We start from the raw sequence: 16,020 nt of genomic DNA, 5'->3' as shown, positions 1-16,020 counted from the left end.
ATCCTTTTGATCTGCAATTCAATCACAGCCCAATTTGTTTATTTTGGGCTGATACCACTGTTGTAAACCAGATTAAAGAGCAGATATTTACTTATGTTAGTTGCGCAAGTAATGCAAGTAAATAAAAAGTATCCCAAAAGTAAACTTGAGTAACACGAGGCAAAAATCTACTTTGGCGTTTGGTGGTCACACATAATCTGAAAGTATGTGCATTATGTTTGTGTGTTCAGATTTGACCGAGAAGAAGCAGCTTAATTTCCTCCATGAGCTGTGTCTCACAACCACTGCTGCTGCTGTAACATGCCAGATCAGTGAGCCACACTACAATAACTGACTTCCTGATGTTTTTGGAACTGCAGTTGAGTATAACCCTGCAACACCACAATGAAATCATTTCTCTGCTTAGACGTTTGACGACTGGTCAATATCTGATTTGACCAAAAAGGCCAATACTGGCAAACACACATATTTATATCGGTCTGACCCTGGTTGGTTTGTGGTGGAGTGTCAGCAGCAGCATCCAAGCTTAGGACAGTGCTGGCTCCATCCTGCAGTGCCACAGAGGGAGTTTCTGGGCACTGTGCCACCTGTCAGAGGGGAGGAAACACAGGCAGTGTTCTCCTCAGCATCCCAGCAGTCCAAGGCTTCACATATGGCCCTTAAACACCACCAAGACAGCAGAATCTGTCACTGCCACTGCCTCCTACAGCACAGGGTGGTCTTTACCGAGTCAGCCTGTAGTACTTAATGACCTCTGAAATGCATTATCACTGCATGTTGAAAAAAAAGTGCCTGCTGTAGGTTCAGAATATAGAAAGCGAAGAAGAAGAGGGCCTTTTCATGTACAGTGTGTGTACCTGGCTATAAAAATGACAGTGTGTCTGGATCTAGAAGGTTGATGTGTACCTTTTTGCATGTGTGTAAACCCAGCCAATAAATCCCAACACATAACCCTAACCACAGGTCGCCTTGCCTCCCTCCAGATGCCCACCACAGACAGACCAGAGACCCCCCTGCCTCCATCTTCACCATACCACCAACAACCAGAACGGAACAGATGCCCCTCTCAACCTCAGCGTGCCCTGGTGGCCACAGAAAACAGCAGTGTGACCAACACAGGGTAGGCTACGCTGCTGCAATTTATGGAGAAAAATAGCTGAGTTCTAAAAAAAATGCCGCTTGCTGGACGACCTGACTTCCCAACAGTAGACCATGTTGACAGATGTTGTGCAGAGCACAGCTGTGGTGGGTGGTGCTGGTTCATACCCTACTACCAAATGTTCCAATAACATACTTATTCCATGTATGTACAAATGTACCTTTATGGACCAAAGAGGCCTTTGTGTGTACTCAAGGTGCAATAATTGAGATTTGTACAGTGCAACACAGTACCATGACCATAATATACCAGCCCATTATCTTTCCAGGACACTCCCAATGCTACATATACTTCATAAAACATTTAGGTGTTATTTTTTGTCACAGCCATGGTTTTATGTTTGGTCCCCACTAAAGGGAAACTGAAAAAAGATGAATGGTTAATCCTTAATGGGGACAAATCTGATATTGTGACAGCCCTATTTCAGACAGAACCAGGCTAGCTGTTTTGGCTAGCTATAGCTAACTCTTGTAACCTAATGCTAAGCTAAGCGTCTTCTGCTCCAGCCTTTTTGCTCTTTGGTGTTCAAAAACACAGACAAAGATCTCAAATAGCAGTAAACTACCTGAAGCGCTACCCAGTGCTAAAGTGTAGCTGGAATCCCTCTGTTATACTTTAAAATACCTGTGAGTACGCCTGCAAACTACCTATTGATTTCATTATCAATTAATCTGTCGATCATTTTTTCAATTGAGTAGTTGTTTGGTCCAGAAAATGTTGAGCCCAAGGTGACGTCGTCAAATGTCTTGTTTTACTCACAACCCAAAGATAGAAGACTAAAAAATATTGACATACTGACATCTGAGAAGATGAAATCAGAGGATTTGGACATTTGTTCTTTAAAAAAACGATTTATCGATGATAAAATAGTTGGCGATTAATTTAATAGTTGACTACTAATGGATTCATCAATTGATTATTGTAGCTCTAACTGTCAGTCTGGGAAATATAACAGCCAAAGCGGAAACTGAGGGCTTTCAACACAATTTAGACCACCTAGGCACGCTGGTGGTCCCAATGTTGTGCAGCCCCATACCAACAGACTGTGATGTACTGTGTGTTCTGACACCTTTCTATCAGAACCAGCATTAACTGTTTCAGCAGTTTGAGCTACAGTAGCTCGTCTGTTGGATCAGACCACACAGTCCAGCCTTCACTCCCCACATGCATCAGTGAGCCTTGGCCTCCCATGACCCTGTCTCTGGTTCTTTTTCTTCCTTGGAGCACTTTTGATAGGTACTGACCTCTGCAGTTACTCAAATCCTCACATTGCCCATTGTTCCTGCTTCTAACACATCAACTTTGAGGACAAAATGTTCACTTGCTGCCTGATATATCCCCCCCACTGACAGGTGGTATGATAACAATGACAATGACAATGACAATGTTATGGCTGATTGGTGTAACATCCAATGTAAATGTCAGACATGTCAGAATGTCAAACACTGCAATATATCATCATTTTAAATAAATGTTGTTTGTTTTTTTACAGGTCACTTTTAGCCATGTATGAATTATTCATTGTTGTTTTAGTCTATCTAGCAGTTATTTCATCATCTTTGATTCTATTAGATCATCTGAGTGTGAGTGACACATATGAGCAGTATTCCCATTTCCTCATAGTTTGTAGACAAAGCAACGTCTGAGAACTGCCAACTAATCGGTCTGCCAGTGAAACTGTGACCAGTTGTCTGATGTGACTCAGAGTCCTGTCAATAATATGTTATGATTTTATTTTTTTATTTATTTTCAACCACACGTCTTCGTATCAGAAACAAATACTGACACATGCTTTTCATTATGCTTGTAAAAATTTACAGGACGCTGATGAGCATCGACAGATGTGCAACATGGACCACCAAAGCGTTAACCAATCCCTTAGCAGTTTCAGTCAATCATGCTCTGCATACTGATCTGCACGGGTGGTCCACCACCAAAGCCCTATTTTGAGCCAGGAAAAACCCTGCTTACAGGCCACTGGAAGCGGTGCCAGACACTGGCTGATGTTTCTGCAGTTCCTTGGTCAGCAACGCAGGCTGATAAAAGTCGATACTTCATGTCCTAAATTATAAGAACGGCAGAGGAAAGGATCCCAATGACTAGCCGTGTACTGTGGTTGTGACTTCCAAATAGTGAAACAGTTCACAGTAATCATTCTGGTCATTGTAATTTTGCCATTACAGCCAAAGTATTTGACTGGAGATTCCTTTTCTGCTCTTTAAACTTCACTAAACTCAATATAGCTAAACCAAGGGTAATCACTCCATAAATAAAAATGATATTGACAGACAACAGGTTCATTTACAGAAAAGTGGGGAAAAACACGTATTCAGAGCACCAGCAAACTAAATCAGGAACAAGGAAAAAGGCACAAAGAGCCATAGAATGGGAGGCATTGTGCGAGCAAGGAGAAAACAAGTTGAAAATAGAGGAAATGCTAAATATAGGAAAAATGACCGGCCACTTGCTATATTTGTCCCCACATCTAAGTTAGGCTGGTTCTGCGAGGGTTTGTGGTTTAAAGGTGTGAGCGTGGGTTTCGGTAAGGCCGCTGACTGAAACTGTGACACTGTTTGCACACACTCATCACCATCGTGGTGACAAAGGCAAACTGCTAAAGGCTACACCTGCAGCCAAATGAAGAGGCAACATCTTGTAAGAATGTGTGTAACAGTATTTCTGGACTTGAACGAGTAAGAGACAGAACACCAACAAGTAAGATTCATACTACCTGGTGACGTAACGAGTTGCACCTACTTACACACATTTTCTCAACTAAAAGAATTCATGTTTGAGGTTTTTACTCCTACATGTGATTCATTCAAAAGCAATGACACCAGCTCTGTTGGTGGAAATTCCAACCGACGCTCTCTCCAAAACTAAAAACAAAAAGTATCTTTGTAAAGACTGAATGAGTTGTGAATGTGAGGATTTGCTGCTTTTCTCTGTCATACGTGGTAGTAATCTATACGAAACAAAACAAAACAGGTAATACACTAGAGCTAGTACCATTTCAAATATTTGATACTTTTGAGGTTCCTTACTTTATGAAACTCAATCATGTATCTCTACAAAACCCTCCTTGTATTTAACAATCATCTAAATGAACATTGCCATTTTGGCAAAATGATTATCAAAATGAGAAAGATTAAAGATTTTATTATTAAAGTATCTGTGTGTGGGATTTAGTGGTATCTATCAGTGTAGTTGCTGACTGCAACCTCCTCACGTCACCCTCCCATTCCAATGGTTTAGGACAAAGAACAGTATTTACAGTACCCCTATTTAGAGCCAGTATTTGGTTTGTCTGTTCTGGGCTACTGTACTACGGTTTAATGTGGCGGACTCCGTAGAAGAGGACCCACTCCCTCTGTAGATAAAAACAGTTTATTCTAAGGTAACAACAACACAATGATTCCTATATTCAGGTGATTATACACTAATGAAAACATACCTATGAATATTATATTTGATTTCTGCCAATAGACCCTAGAGATACTTGAGTTCTACAATTACGACAGTGCTTTTGGCCTTTGTAAGAAGAGACCATAGGTGAGGGTGAGATGCCATAAAGATGCTTCAAACCAAATCACTACCAGTATCCGAGCAGTGAGAGTGCACAGTGCATGAAAAGAGCCAGAGTGAAAAGCCAAATCAGGAAGCTAATGGAAACCAGTGAATAGCTGATAACAGCCACATGCAAAGTCTTCACAGGAGCCTGAACGCATGCAGCAGGCAGCAGGCAGCAACTCTGCATGATGTGATATAACTCAGATGGATCAATACTAACACTGTTGAGCCTGATGCATCTGGCTGGGCTGTGTGCTGGGTTAAGCAGGATACAGAGCACAAAAAAACAGTACACCCCAACCTGCTTTTATTCCAAGCAAAAAAAATAAAAAAAGTAGCTGACCTTTTGTGCATCCACTTCATTAAGACACAGTTCATTTCAGGCCAGCGTGCCAATTTTCATGGGAAACGCAGCTCGGATAAAAACCTATCCAAACACAATGAGCTTTTTTTTTTTTTTTTTTTTTTGCTTGAGCTGGGCTGTAAATGCAAACCAATCTGCTTGGATCTCAAGGTGATGTAATGCAGGGAGAGAGCAGCCATATGTTCTCTTATTTCACCAACAGTGGATCAACAGACAGGGATGAGGCAGCTTGCCAAAGAGCCTGCCTGTCCAAGAATCTATATCTTCCACGCGGAGAGACAGGCAGAAGCTAGTGTTACTGTAGGCAGCTGTAATATTTTGACATACACTCACGATGCAAAGCAATGATTGGGACGTGGCTGCCAACGATACTGAGGTCTACCTGTAGGTGCCAGCTGAGTCAGCAGTAGCTCTGTGTGAAAGCCAGGCTCTATCTACCCGCGCTGCAGTCTCTATCACAGGAGCATCATAGACAAAAGACCTACTGTGGGACAAATCCAGAAAAATAGACACAACTGCTGTTACATAACACTAAAGCCCGCGGTCTAGTACCATATACTCCTCTCCGCTCAGAGAAAACACGACCTTGATCGACAATGACAATGTCAACAGGAGGAAGCAGGGGACACATGGTAGCTGTGCTGTATGGACGTCAGTGTGATGCACTCCGGTCTACAGCTGCAATGATCAGTTGATTAATTGATTAGCTGTCAACAATTAAACGAATCCCCAACTATTTTCATAATCAATCAATCATTTTGATTCCTTTCTTAATAAAAATGTCCAAATTCTCTAATCAAATGTGAATATTTTCTGGTTTCGTTAGTCCATTTTTGGGTTGTGGACAAAACAAGACGTTTGAGGAGTTCACCTTGGGCTTCGGGGAAAAGTTTTTCAGCAGACATTTTTTGGACCAAACAATGAATCAATTAATGGAGAAAATGATGGACAGATTAATCGATAATGATAATAATCATTAAAACCCACAAGACTATCTGGGCCTTATTTTACATACACATATTTTGGCCTTAAGCAAACTCCATCATTTAACCTCTGTACAGTGTCATACCACACAGGAAAAGCTGTGCCACCCCGCCACTGCGTCTTTCTGCTCATTGTTGTGTTCTTGTGGTCTGCAACTTGATTGTTTTGGTACACTCTCACTGTCAGCCTCGCTTCCAGCAGCAGCAGGAAGACGTTTTTTTGTGAAAAAACTACCTGTCTAGCCTCAAACAGCAGACAGACACAGTTAGAGACTCGCTGGTGAGCACAGTGGAGCATTCAGCAGCTACAGAGACATATTTCTCTCAGGAGTTAGTGGAGGCCAAAACAGAGCTAAAAGGAGAACAAATACGGAATTTACATTCATTGTGTAAAATAAACACAACTCACAATGAATATTAAAGTTGCTTTGTGTGTGGGTACTTGGGCAAATGTTTTTTAACATTTTTAAGTTAATAAAATGACAATGTGTTTGCAGGTTGATGAGCTCTTATGAGATTTTAAAGACTGACTGACTAACTGACTTTGTAGTAAATTCTTTTGATGGGTCATTTTCGAAGTCATTTGGAGCTTTGTACAATCTCTTGAAAATAAAATGTATTAAATGCCAAACATATGCTGGTTCCAGCTTGTCAAACATTCCTCTTTTTTCTATGTTTTATAGAACTGTAAAATTACCATAATAGATCTTGGACTGTTTTTCAGACGTGACCTGATAACTACTTATTGCTTGGACCCATTAAGTGTCCCAGTAAGTCATTCCAGTGAGCCATCATACACAACACCAGTTCAGCTAAGGATGCAGTCATAGCAACATCTATGTATGTTTCCTGCAATTAGAGCTGCAACTAATAATTATCTATCTTATACTGTATATCTCATATATCGATTAACCTGTTGATCATTTCATCGATTAATCTGTTAGTTGTTTGGTCCATAAAATGTCAGAAAATGGTGAAAATGTCTTGTTTTGTCCACAACCCAAAGATATTCAGTTCACAGTCATAGAGGACTAAATAAACCAGAAAATATTCACTTTTGAGAAGCTGAAATCAGAGAATTTGGACATCATCAAAACAGTCAGTGATTCATTTAATTGCTGACAACTAATTGATTAATTGACTAATTGTTGCAGTTCTAGCTGCAATAATGTCAAAATATCTGCCGTGAAAAAGAGCTATTGGACACTCTTCTCAATTAAAGGATGATATTATGAACAATAAGAAAAATATGTAGGAGCAAAAATAAATCCCTCATGCATATGTGTGTTCAGTCTGACTGGAACATACTGGCTCTGTAATAATGCCATAATAATAACAATTTAATGTTTTAGGAGAGCATGGGCAGGGTTGGACATGAATGTGGCCATATTTTGTGGCTTATGTGTGTGCGTGTGTCCACTATTTGTGAATGAGAAGTGCAGCTGACAGGCCTTCTGCCTGACAGGCTGCTCTCTCCATGGGGGTCGCAGAAACCAGAGGCCCTTCCACCTCGCAGAGCAACCCAAGCTGGGTCCATACGCTCGCCTCCAGGGTCACTGACGGCATCCAACCCCTTCCAGCGAAGGGCTGCAGCCCGGCCAAGGGCCTAACAACTCGCAGCGAGCGCACACACGCTCTGATTCCCATGCACCTCTACACATACACACGCATGTAAACACTACACTTAACACCCGAGCATAAGGTGCTCACAAAGCACACGTGCAAGCATCTGTGCCAACCCTTTGCACGGGCAAAGGATGCAAACACACACAGAAATCCTTTCATTAACAAGGAGGAGAGGCAATTTCCGCTCCTGTCGTCGTTAGGCCGATTGCCGGCAGCGAGGAAATCTGTTCGCTTACGGCAGTTTTGACATTTAAGCTTGTGTCTCTGCGGCTGGGGGAAGTCCTAAAGATTGATGACCGGGGCCACCCTTGGGTCTCCTGCTGCAAGACTAGCTGGAATGCTGTCACCCATATCAACGTGTGGCTGTGTGTGTGTGCGCTACGCATCCTAACTCGCATGTGAGTGCTGGTTACATGACACATCTTAAATCATAAACACGAGGTTTTGCACATGGAATCTATGATTTATTACTGCTGTAGTCGCTTAGAGTTAAAAAATGGTATTTTCCAGGTTGGAAAGCAAGAACATGGAGTTTGATGATATACTGCATTGGGAAGAGATTTGTTCCAATAAGAGTAATGCAGGTTCAGCATTATGTACAGTAACCACTGTGGGGAACGGTGAGTGGTCATTTCCTGCTTCCTCTTTAAAGTGTAGTGGATGGTCAGAATTAATGTTGGGATGTCCTGAACTGGCTTCTTAAGATCAAAAGAGTTTATATCAGACCGTGTATTGAACCTCAGTAGCAACCGACCATATGGGTCCAATGAAAAGAGCTGAAAATGATTCATCTGTGAACAAAACTCATGTGCAGCAAATTTGATGATCAATTAATCATTTATGTCATTTCATTAAGCCAAATTGCCACAAACTTACTTCCAGATCCAAACATGAATATCCTCTATGATAAACTAAATTCATTTCAGTTTTAGACTGCTGGTTGGACAAAAACATTAAGAAAAAATATGCCACTTTTGGCTCTAGGACAAATATAATGGTCATTTTTTATTAGTCGTCAGTTGCAGCCAGGGTCCAAACTTAACCCCAATGCGTGTAAATTTGGGGTTTGGCAAAAAAAAATCAACTGGGATCGCGGTTGAGGACTAATGTGACCCCCACTGTCCACCGTATCTATTTGGCGCTTTCTACACAATGTCTGTCTTTTACTATAAGAAACGTTACATGTTATTAGAAATGTGGCGACACATTCCCCGTGTTAAGCCACCAAAAAGCAAACATGGAGACGAAGAGTCTCATTTTTGGTATCATCCTGATGTAACATAAAACTTCTAACTAAGGGTACCCAACACTAATATTGACATTGTTAATATTGGAATAAAGTGAAACCCGTTTATCTTAGGTATTTTCTGTCATCCATGCATTCCACTTTGTCCTCAAAGGCTTCACGCTGGCACAGTTTTGAAGGACTATTCCACATTTTCTTCTGGGTAAAGACATTTCTACTCCCTCGCCTGGAAGACTGTTCATTCGATGTTTCAATAAGGTTCAGATTGTATACTTGCTTAACATTTTCTCCCATCGCTAAGTGCCTGGAAGAGTGATATGGACAACATCAGCGGGGCTCTAGAGATACAAGTGCCCTCACATTTCACCTGCTACCAAGGACACTGTAATGACTGACATTTGAGGGATGAGCCGCCCGCTGGTGACTCCATAAGAACAAGCTGCATGAATATCAATGTTGTCCTCTCCGGCTCTGCTGCCCTTGGCTGAACAGAGGGACCTTTGACAGGGCCATAGCAAAAACCAAGAGTGTATGCCATTTCATAATGCAACAGCATGCCATGGGACTTCAGGACACACTCTGAGACTCTGCACACCGCATAAATGTTTACCATACTACCACTGTATGTGTTATGAGCTGGGCAGGGTTAAGTCTGAGACTGGTTGCCTTTTGAACCGTGCTGCTCAGTGTCAAGAAACCACACACACACCATTCTGGCTCCGGTGGCAAACACAGTGAAAGCCATTTGGGCTTTGGGCCTATCAGTGCCACAGTAAGGCCATTATGCTTCCACTTTAGCACCCATGACACATCAATATTGACAGAGGCTACTCTAACCTACAGGGATCCATAACAAACTAACAGGAACTACAGCGTCGATAATGGCCATGATGATGGGTTTGTTTGTTCTTGATACACTGGAAAACACATCGAGAGCCTGGTAAGTTGTTCTGGATAAAAGTGCTGACGAAATGCACCACAGCAGGCAGCGTTTCTTGCAACAAACATGATTTAACCTATATCCAGGTATACAGGATTCTCTAATGGATGTTTTAAATAACTGATGTCTGGGAAAAACACTCTAGCTTGTAGGAAATTATGCATTTTATATTTTACAACAAACAGAAAAATGGGTATCTCAGGTGAGGAGCGATATTCACCATGGCTGTACAGAGACAAATAAGCACCATCAACAGAGTAATGTCACAATCGGTGTCATATATCATTTATATATATATCCATTCTCCAATAGATAATAAAAATTCTTGTTCTGTTAATAGCTCTCTTGCTACAGTATGGTGTCAAATGCTGTCAGATGAAATACATTAATTGATGTAAAGAAAATGGAAATTAATCTAATGATGTATTACGGCCATATTTCAGAAGAAGTGATGGGCTTCAGTTCAATAACAAAAGAATGAAAATGTATTTGTAAAAAAAAAACAACAACAAATAATTGATTTCTAATGCCACCTTTAGCTATTTCTATTCAATGCTTTATAATGTCCTACAATAATGTAATGCTCAGAAGAGTTCTTCATTTGGGGGCTTTTCCAAGGAAATATTGATATATGTGATTGTTTGCTTATTAATTAGCAAATGACATCATCATTGTTATTTTTTCAGACTTGAAAAAAGCAGATTTTTTTCATGCTGAGCAGTGCTCCTTATGGCGAGTAAACTGATCTCTCTGTGTACAACTGGTGAAGCTGTACGTTTTTTTTTTTGTTTGTTTGTTTTCCAGAAAATGTAAATTGTGACACAAAAATAATCTTTCCCCCTAATTGACAATCATATTGCAATATCTGACAAAATAATGGCAATATAGTGTTTTTACCATATTGTGCAGCCCTACTTTAAATATGTACACATAAATTGTACAATAAAGAAGCCATCCTACAACAACTAGTGACAGTAGCTGCCTCCTGTTCATCATGTGGGTGAGTGACTGATGCAGGTACACAACATCAAACCTGACTGCCAGAACACACAGTAGTGGATTGTTATGTCCCCTGTGCATCCTCCCTGAGGTGAAGGACAACTTGGAGGGAGGAAAAATGATAACAAACAACCCCAGTCACAGCCACTGGCTTCTCCGCGGAGCCTCTGAGGAAAGAAATTCCCTGTCGAGGACGCAGTCTGACAGAAGAATGCCAAAAATCTGAGCCCTCCACTACGGAGTGAGACAGCAGGACAGCATGACACACTGAGAGGCTGCCTCAGGTTCTAGTTAAAGGATGAGACTGCAAACAGTAAGACTTAACTGTAGGTTTGGTCTGAGTCATTCTGTGCATCCGTCTGTCTCTGATGTACAGCGGCAGACTGCTGCCAACCACATTCTCATGATGTTTTATAAGATCCTTACAGCTGTTACAGGAACATCATTTTCATGTTACGAGGGCTTATTTGATTGTTATTTCTAGATACAAACATTTCCATTTTACAAGAAACCTTTCTTATATCAACATGACAACATATCACTGTATCTTGTTATATCCCAATTTAGTAAAATCACTCTCATTAAAACAAACTCAACATGACACGTTTGTATAACAACAAGCTTACATATGGAGTGTGTTTACATGTGCTCTCGTATTGTGGTTATGGACAGGTTGTTGGAGTATCCTGGTTATGTTTTGTGCATGTAAACAGCTTATCCTGGTTTCAGAAACCTGGATATGCTACCTGGAGCACAACCAGGATACTGTGGCATGTACCTCATACTGGTTTCTGAACATTTTCTGTTGGGACAGATGATGAGGCATCAAACACACCTGCAGGCAACCAGAAACCTGGATTCTGTTATGATCATGCAGTCTCTACAGGAATATGAAATATGAAAGACTCCAAGTATGCCAGTACACACGTAAACACACTCACATAGCCTTTAGAGCAATCATATTACATGACTGATGAACATTTAACATATAGACACGGGGCAGGTTGTTTTTGTGTATCATGGCTGTGGTGGGTTGCCTTTGTTTTGTTTGTGCACTGACAGTATGCATTATCACCATGTGTGTAATTGTTATCAGTGACAGTCAGTGAATCAGGCTGTGAGTCGGTACAGTGCAGTGCGGACCACACACGTTCAAGTATCTAACAAGAATGAACATCTCCTCCTACCCTACCCAGCACGAGCAGCTCAAACAAGGACAGCTACCGGAACTGACATCAGGGATGACGGTGCGTTTAAATGTGCATTCAGTGTCTCTCTTTCATCAACACCAATGCTCAGTTTCCCCACCCTGAGACCTGATCTCTCCATCTTCTTGTTATAACAACATGCCAACTTAAAGATCCCCTCCACACACAGTAGGTAACTTTCATAAAAATAACTTTTTGACATCATTGCTGAAACAACCAATCAGAGAAAGAAAGATACAAAGACGCTTTGTCGCTTTTGTCATCTCTCTGTCTTTCTCTGCTCTGATTGGCTGCTTTCGTTCAGGCCCGGTGGATTCTTGCAAATATCATTAGGAGTTCTAGGAGGAGCCAGAGGAACCTGCTTTCCCAACAGATTATCTGTCTCATGTACTGCTCTTAGATCAGTCAGTAGCCTAAAATGATCAATTAATCTCCAGATCAATCGACAGAAACATTAATCAACAACATTTCCATTCATTTCAATCAGTTATCAAGGAAAATATGGAACACTTGCAGGTTCCAGCTTCATAAATGTAAGGATTTGCTGCTTTTTTTCCTCTCGTATATATCAATGTAAACTGGATTAAAAAATAAATAAATGTATTGACTTAATAAAAAAGGTTATTTTTGATTAATCAATAATGACCATTTTCAGCCCTATATTACCAAACTGGACAGCTTGACAATAGACAATTTAACATAATGATCAATACTGTACACAGACTGTGGAGCTGCACTCTTCCCAGAAAGGCTGTGTGCCTTTGGAGAATTAGCTTATTCTGAATCTTATGATAAACCAATCAACAGGAAATGAAAAAGGGGCCCTGTTGTATCAAGTGTTTCTGCAGCAGAGCAATGTTACCAGCCACAGCTCAGCTGTCCTCAGATGCCCTCTAATCCAGCGGGCATCGCGGCAATGAGGAGCGTTTCAGGGCTGCACAGTGGATCTGTACAGTGGGTCGTTCTCTCGCTCTGTGGGAACATCATCGTGTACGTTTGTTTTTACTTCAACCGGGATGGAAACAGCAAAAGCACAAGGAGTTTGCCGAAATCCACTGTGACATGGGACGTTCAAGCTTATCCACTTGGCCACTACACATCCAAATCAACCCACCAATTTAAGCTCGGTTGTGATTATGTAATATTATCGGCGATTTGATCCTGCGGCCACACACACACACACACGCACACGCACACGCACACACGCACGCACAAATCCTTCCGGACTGTTTCTCACGCATGATGTCATGTTGGATTCCTTGGAAGCAGGTTATGCAGAAATGTCCGAGCAGCGGGGAGGCGTTACGCAGGCAGTGTTGCTTTCGTTTTCTTTTACATGTGGTAAACGGCAACGCCAAATTCCCTTAAACGAGCCACACATTTGAACCTACATAGGCTCCTCAACAAGATGCTCACATTAAAGAGCACGAATACTAGTATTTCCAAGTAATGATGGTCTGTTTGTACATCCGGCTTTCATACATGAGGTAAATGTGGCCCTTTGGCACTGGTTCTCACAATGATCTTCCACCAAAATAGAAGAGGACAGCGGGGGCTGGACTGAATAAAACATTGGGAGAAAGAAGTGCGACCTGGTGGGTGATGTATGTGCACAGATACTCATTTATAAAACGTCATGTTCTTAAGGGGCATGCGCGCTTGCGGACGAATTAATAAAATATATTTGAGATTTTTTGAATGGAGGCTGGTTTGCTACAAACGGGGCGCATAGCGGTGCCCAGTGCAACACAACGCGCTGCCGAATCCAACAGCCAATAACCAAAATCTATGACAAAAAGATACACACGCCTGTAAAACACTCTTATTTTGATGGTTTTTTTATAATTGTGTACGTTGGTAAAAGGCGCACACAGTTGCTGCACCCCTGTGTTTTAAAGAACAAGCAGGAGTAATACTGATACTGGGCAGTATTGATTAATAAAACACTTGGGCAACGTACAGGCAGAATACTCCAGTTTTCCTACGTAGCGCCACAGACCGAACCATGCAGTTCTGCTACTACAACCAGCATCAAGCTCACAGCAACAGCAACGCCTCCAAATAAAACCGGTTTCAAAATAAAACCACATCGCGAAACCGAATACGTCTACTCACGCCAGTGTTACAGCAATAGGTCCGCTTTGTATTTTTACACGAGTATTTTTGACACCACCTCAGTAGTTGTAAACGACCAACTATCTATTGTACGCGTTTTACCACACGACACAAATTAAAGAAGTTTATTTTGAATATTACATCACTACACTTCCTGTGTCGTTGTGTCCAATTCTGGCTAACTTGCCGCAGCTCACCTCCTCCTCCTCCTCCTCCCTCTCGCAGACAATGAATGGAGCCAGTTTTGGGGAATGGACTAGCCCAGGACCAGTTCAGGTAGCTTAACACCCTTCTAACATGTTAGCCAAAAACATTACAGAAACCGGACAGCACCCCGTCTTAGCTCGGGTTACGCTGTCCCTCTTAACGTTAGCTATCTTTATCTTACCACTCCGAACAAACAGCGACAAGAAAAAAAAAACATGCTGAATAATAATACTCGTCCTGCAACACCGTGTAAAATATTACAGTAAAACAAAGCTACAAAACACATGGTAACATTTCCAGCAGCGCGTCACTGACACCATGAATGAGCTTACGTTACCTGCAGGATGCTCAACTTCACTTCTCTGCGGTGCGGCCACGGCTTCTCAAGCTGCGTCAAGTCAGCAGAGGTGGGTCAGGACCAGACCGGAAATGTACAGATATGGCGTTCAAAATAAAAGCGGAAAAGTACAAGCCTCGGGGCGTTGACTGAAGAGCTCAAGTGGAGCTCAGATATAAAAGCATTATATGCTATTCGTGTCTTTGAGTAAACTTTAAAACGTATTTGCAGCTTTAACAACTGTTGTGAATACAAACACATTCAACTGGTTTCGGTCAGCGCTTCTTTCAGTGCGTAGTGGTTTAATGGTTACATTTTAGACCGGAAACGCCCTGTTTCATTTTAGCTAGTTTGATACTGGCATCTTCAGCAGCACCCCATACAGTACCTCAGATAATTTATCATAACACCTCCAGCTGCTGATATGTGGCTCTCTAACCGTGTCAACTCGGGTCTATTGCTGTATCTTTTCGCTTATATCAGCCTGTTATGGAGAAGTGGTTTAGTTGTTACCGGCTTATAACGTGAGTGGTCCAGTCCAGATGCTGTGGTGGTAGTGGGACGGGTTGAATCCTCCTTGTAAGTTGATGCAATTTACCACCGCGCTAGCATCATCACTGTCAATGTATGGTAAAGAGAAAACAGCATTTCCGGCCACAACTTTTTTAAAACAAAAACCAGTGAACGTATCTATGTAACGTTCAATTGTCCTCCACTTTTAATAAAACACAAAACGTACGTGGGGCGACAGCCATAGCCTACACAATGGGAAATAAACGACAAAATAGCTCTGAGACCCAGGTTATTATCCTCATTATATAAGGTAACGAAAGATATGAGAATGACTAATGTAGTTATGTTAATAAAAACTGGTTAAAACCTGTCCGTTGTCACATTTATCGCAATTATAATGAAGGTAAAATCGCCTAAAATCCGCTTTGTATTTATCTTATTGAAGTTAGCTTCACACTGGCAACATCCCGGCACAGCTGGAGCGCGAGACAAACACGCTGCTGACCATAACCCACGCGCACTACCGCCAGACCCCGCCCCCTTACAGTCGCGTTACAAATAAAGGGCAAACCAAAACCGTGGCTCTCATTTAGGATTTAATAAGCTCATTTGAAACTAGCTGGTTTAAACTTATTTGTTTCAGTCATTAATACATTTTATTCACATTATTATTATTATTACTGTTAGGTTCACACAGAGGTTTGACTTCGGCTCTTTAGTACTAAAACAGTGTAATGGAACACTAATAATATG

At 41.5% G+C, this 16,020-nt stretch overlaps 1 protein-coding gene across 3 annotated transcripts in view; it reads right to left on the bottom strand.

Moving 5' to 3' along the window:
* Positions 1 to 15,755, bottom strand: part of hivep3a (HIVEP zinc finger 3a) — a 40,728-nt gene extending 24,973 nt beyond the window's left edge. For 2 of the 3 annotated variants that reach the window (XM_051390125.1, XM_051390124.1), the window contains exon 1: positions 14,755 to 15,755. The gene's annotated coding sequence lies outside the window, so the exon portion shown is untranslated. The remainder of the gene's footprint in view (positions 1 to 14,754) is intronic. The other variant, XM_051390126.1, reaches the window with a different exon arrangement.
* Positions 15,756 to 16,020: the final 265 nt, after the last annotated feature.

Source organism: Dicentrarchus labrax, unplaced genomic scaffold (assembly GCF_905237075.1).
Source record: "Dicentrarchus labrax unplaced genomic scaffold, dlabrax2021, whole genome shotgun sequence".
Taxonomy (NCBI): Eukaryota; Metazoa; Chordata; class Actinopteri; family Moronidae; genus Dicentrarchus; species Dicentrarchus labrax.
This window is presented reverse-complemented; position numbering and strand designations above follow the sequence as displayed.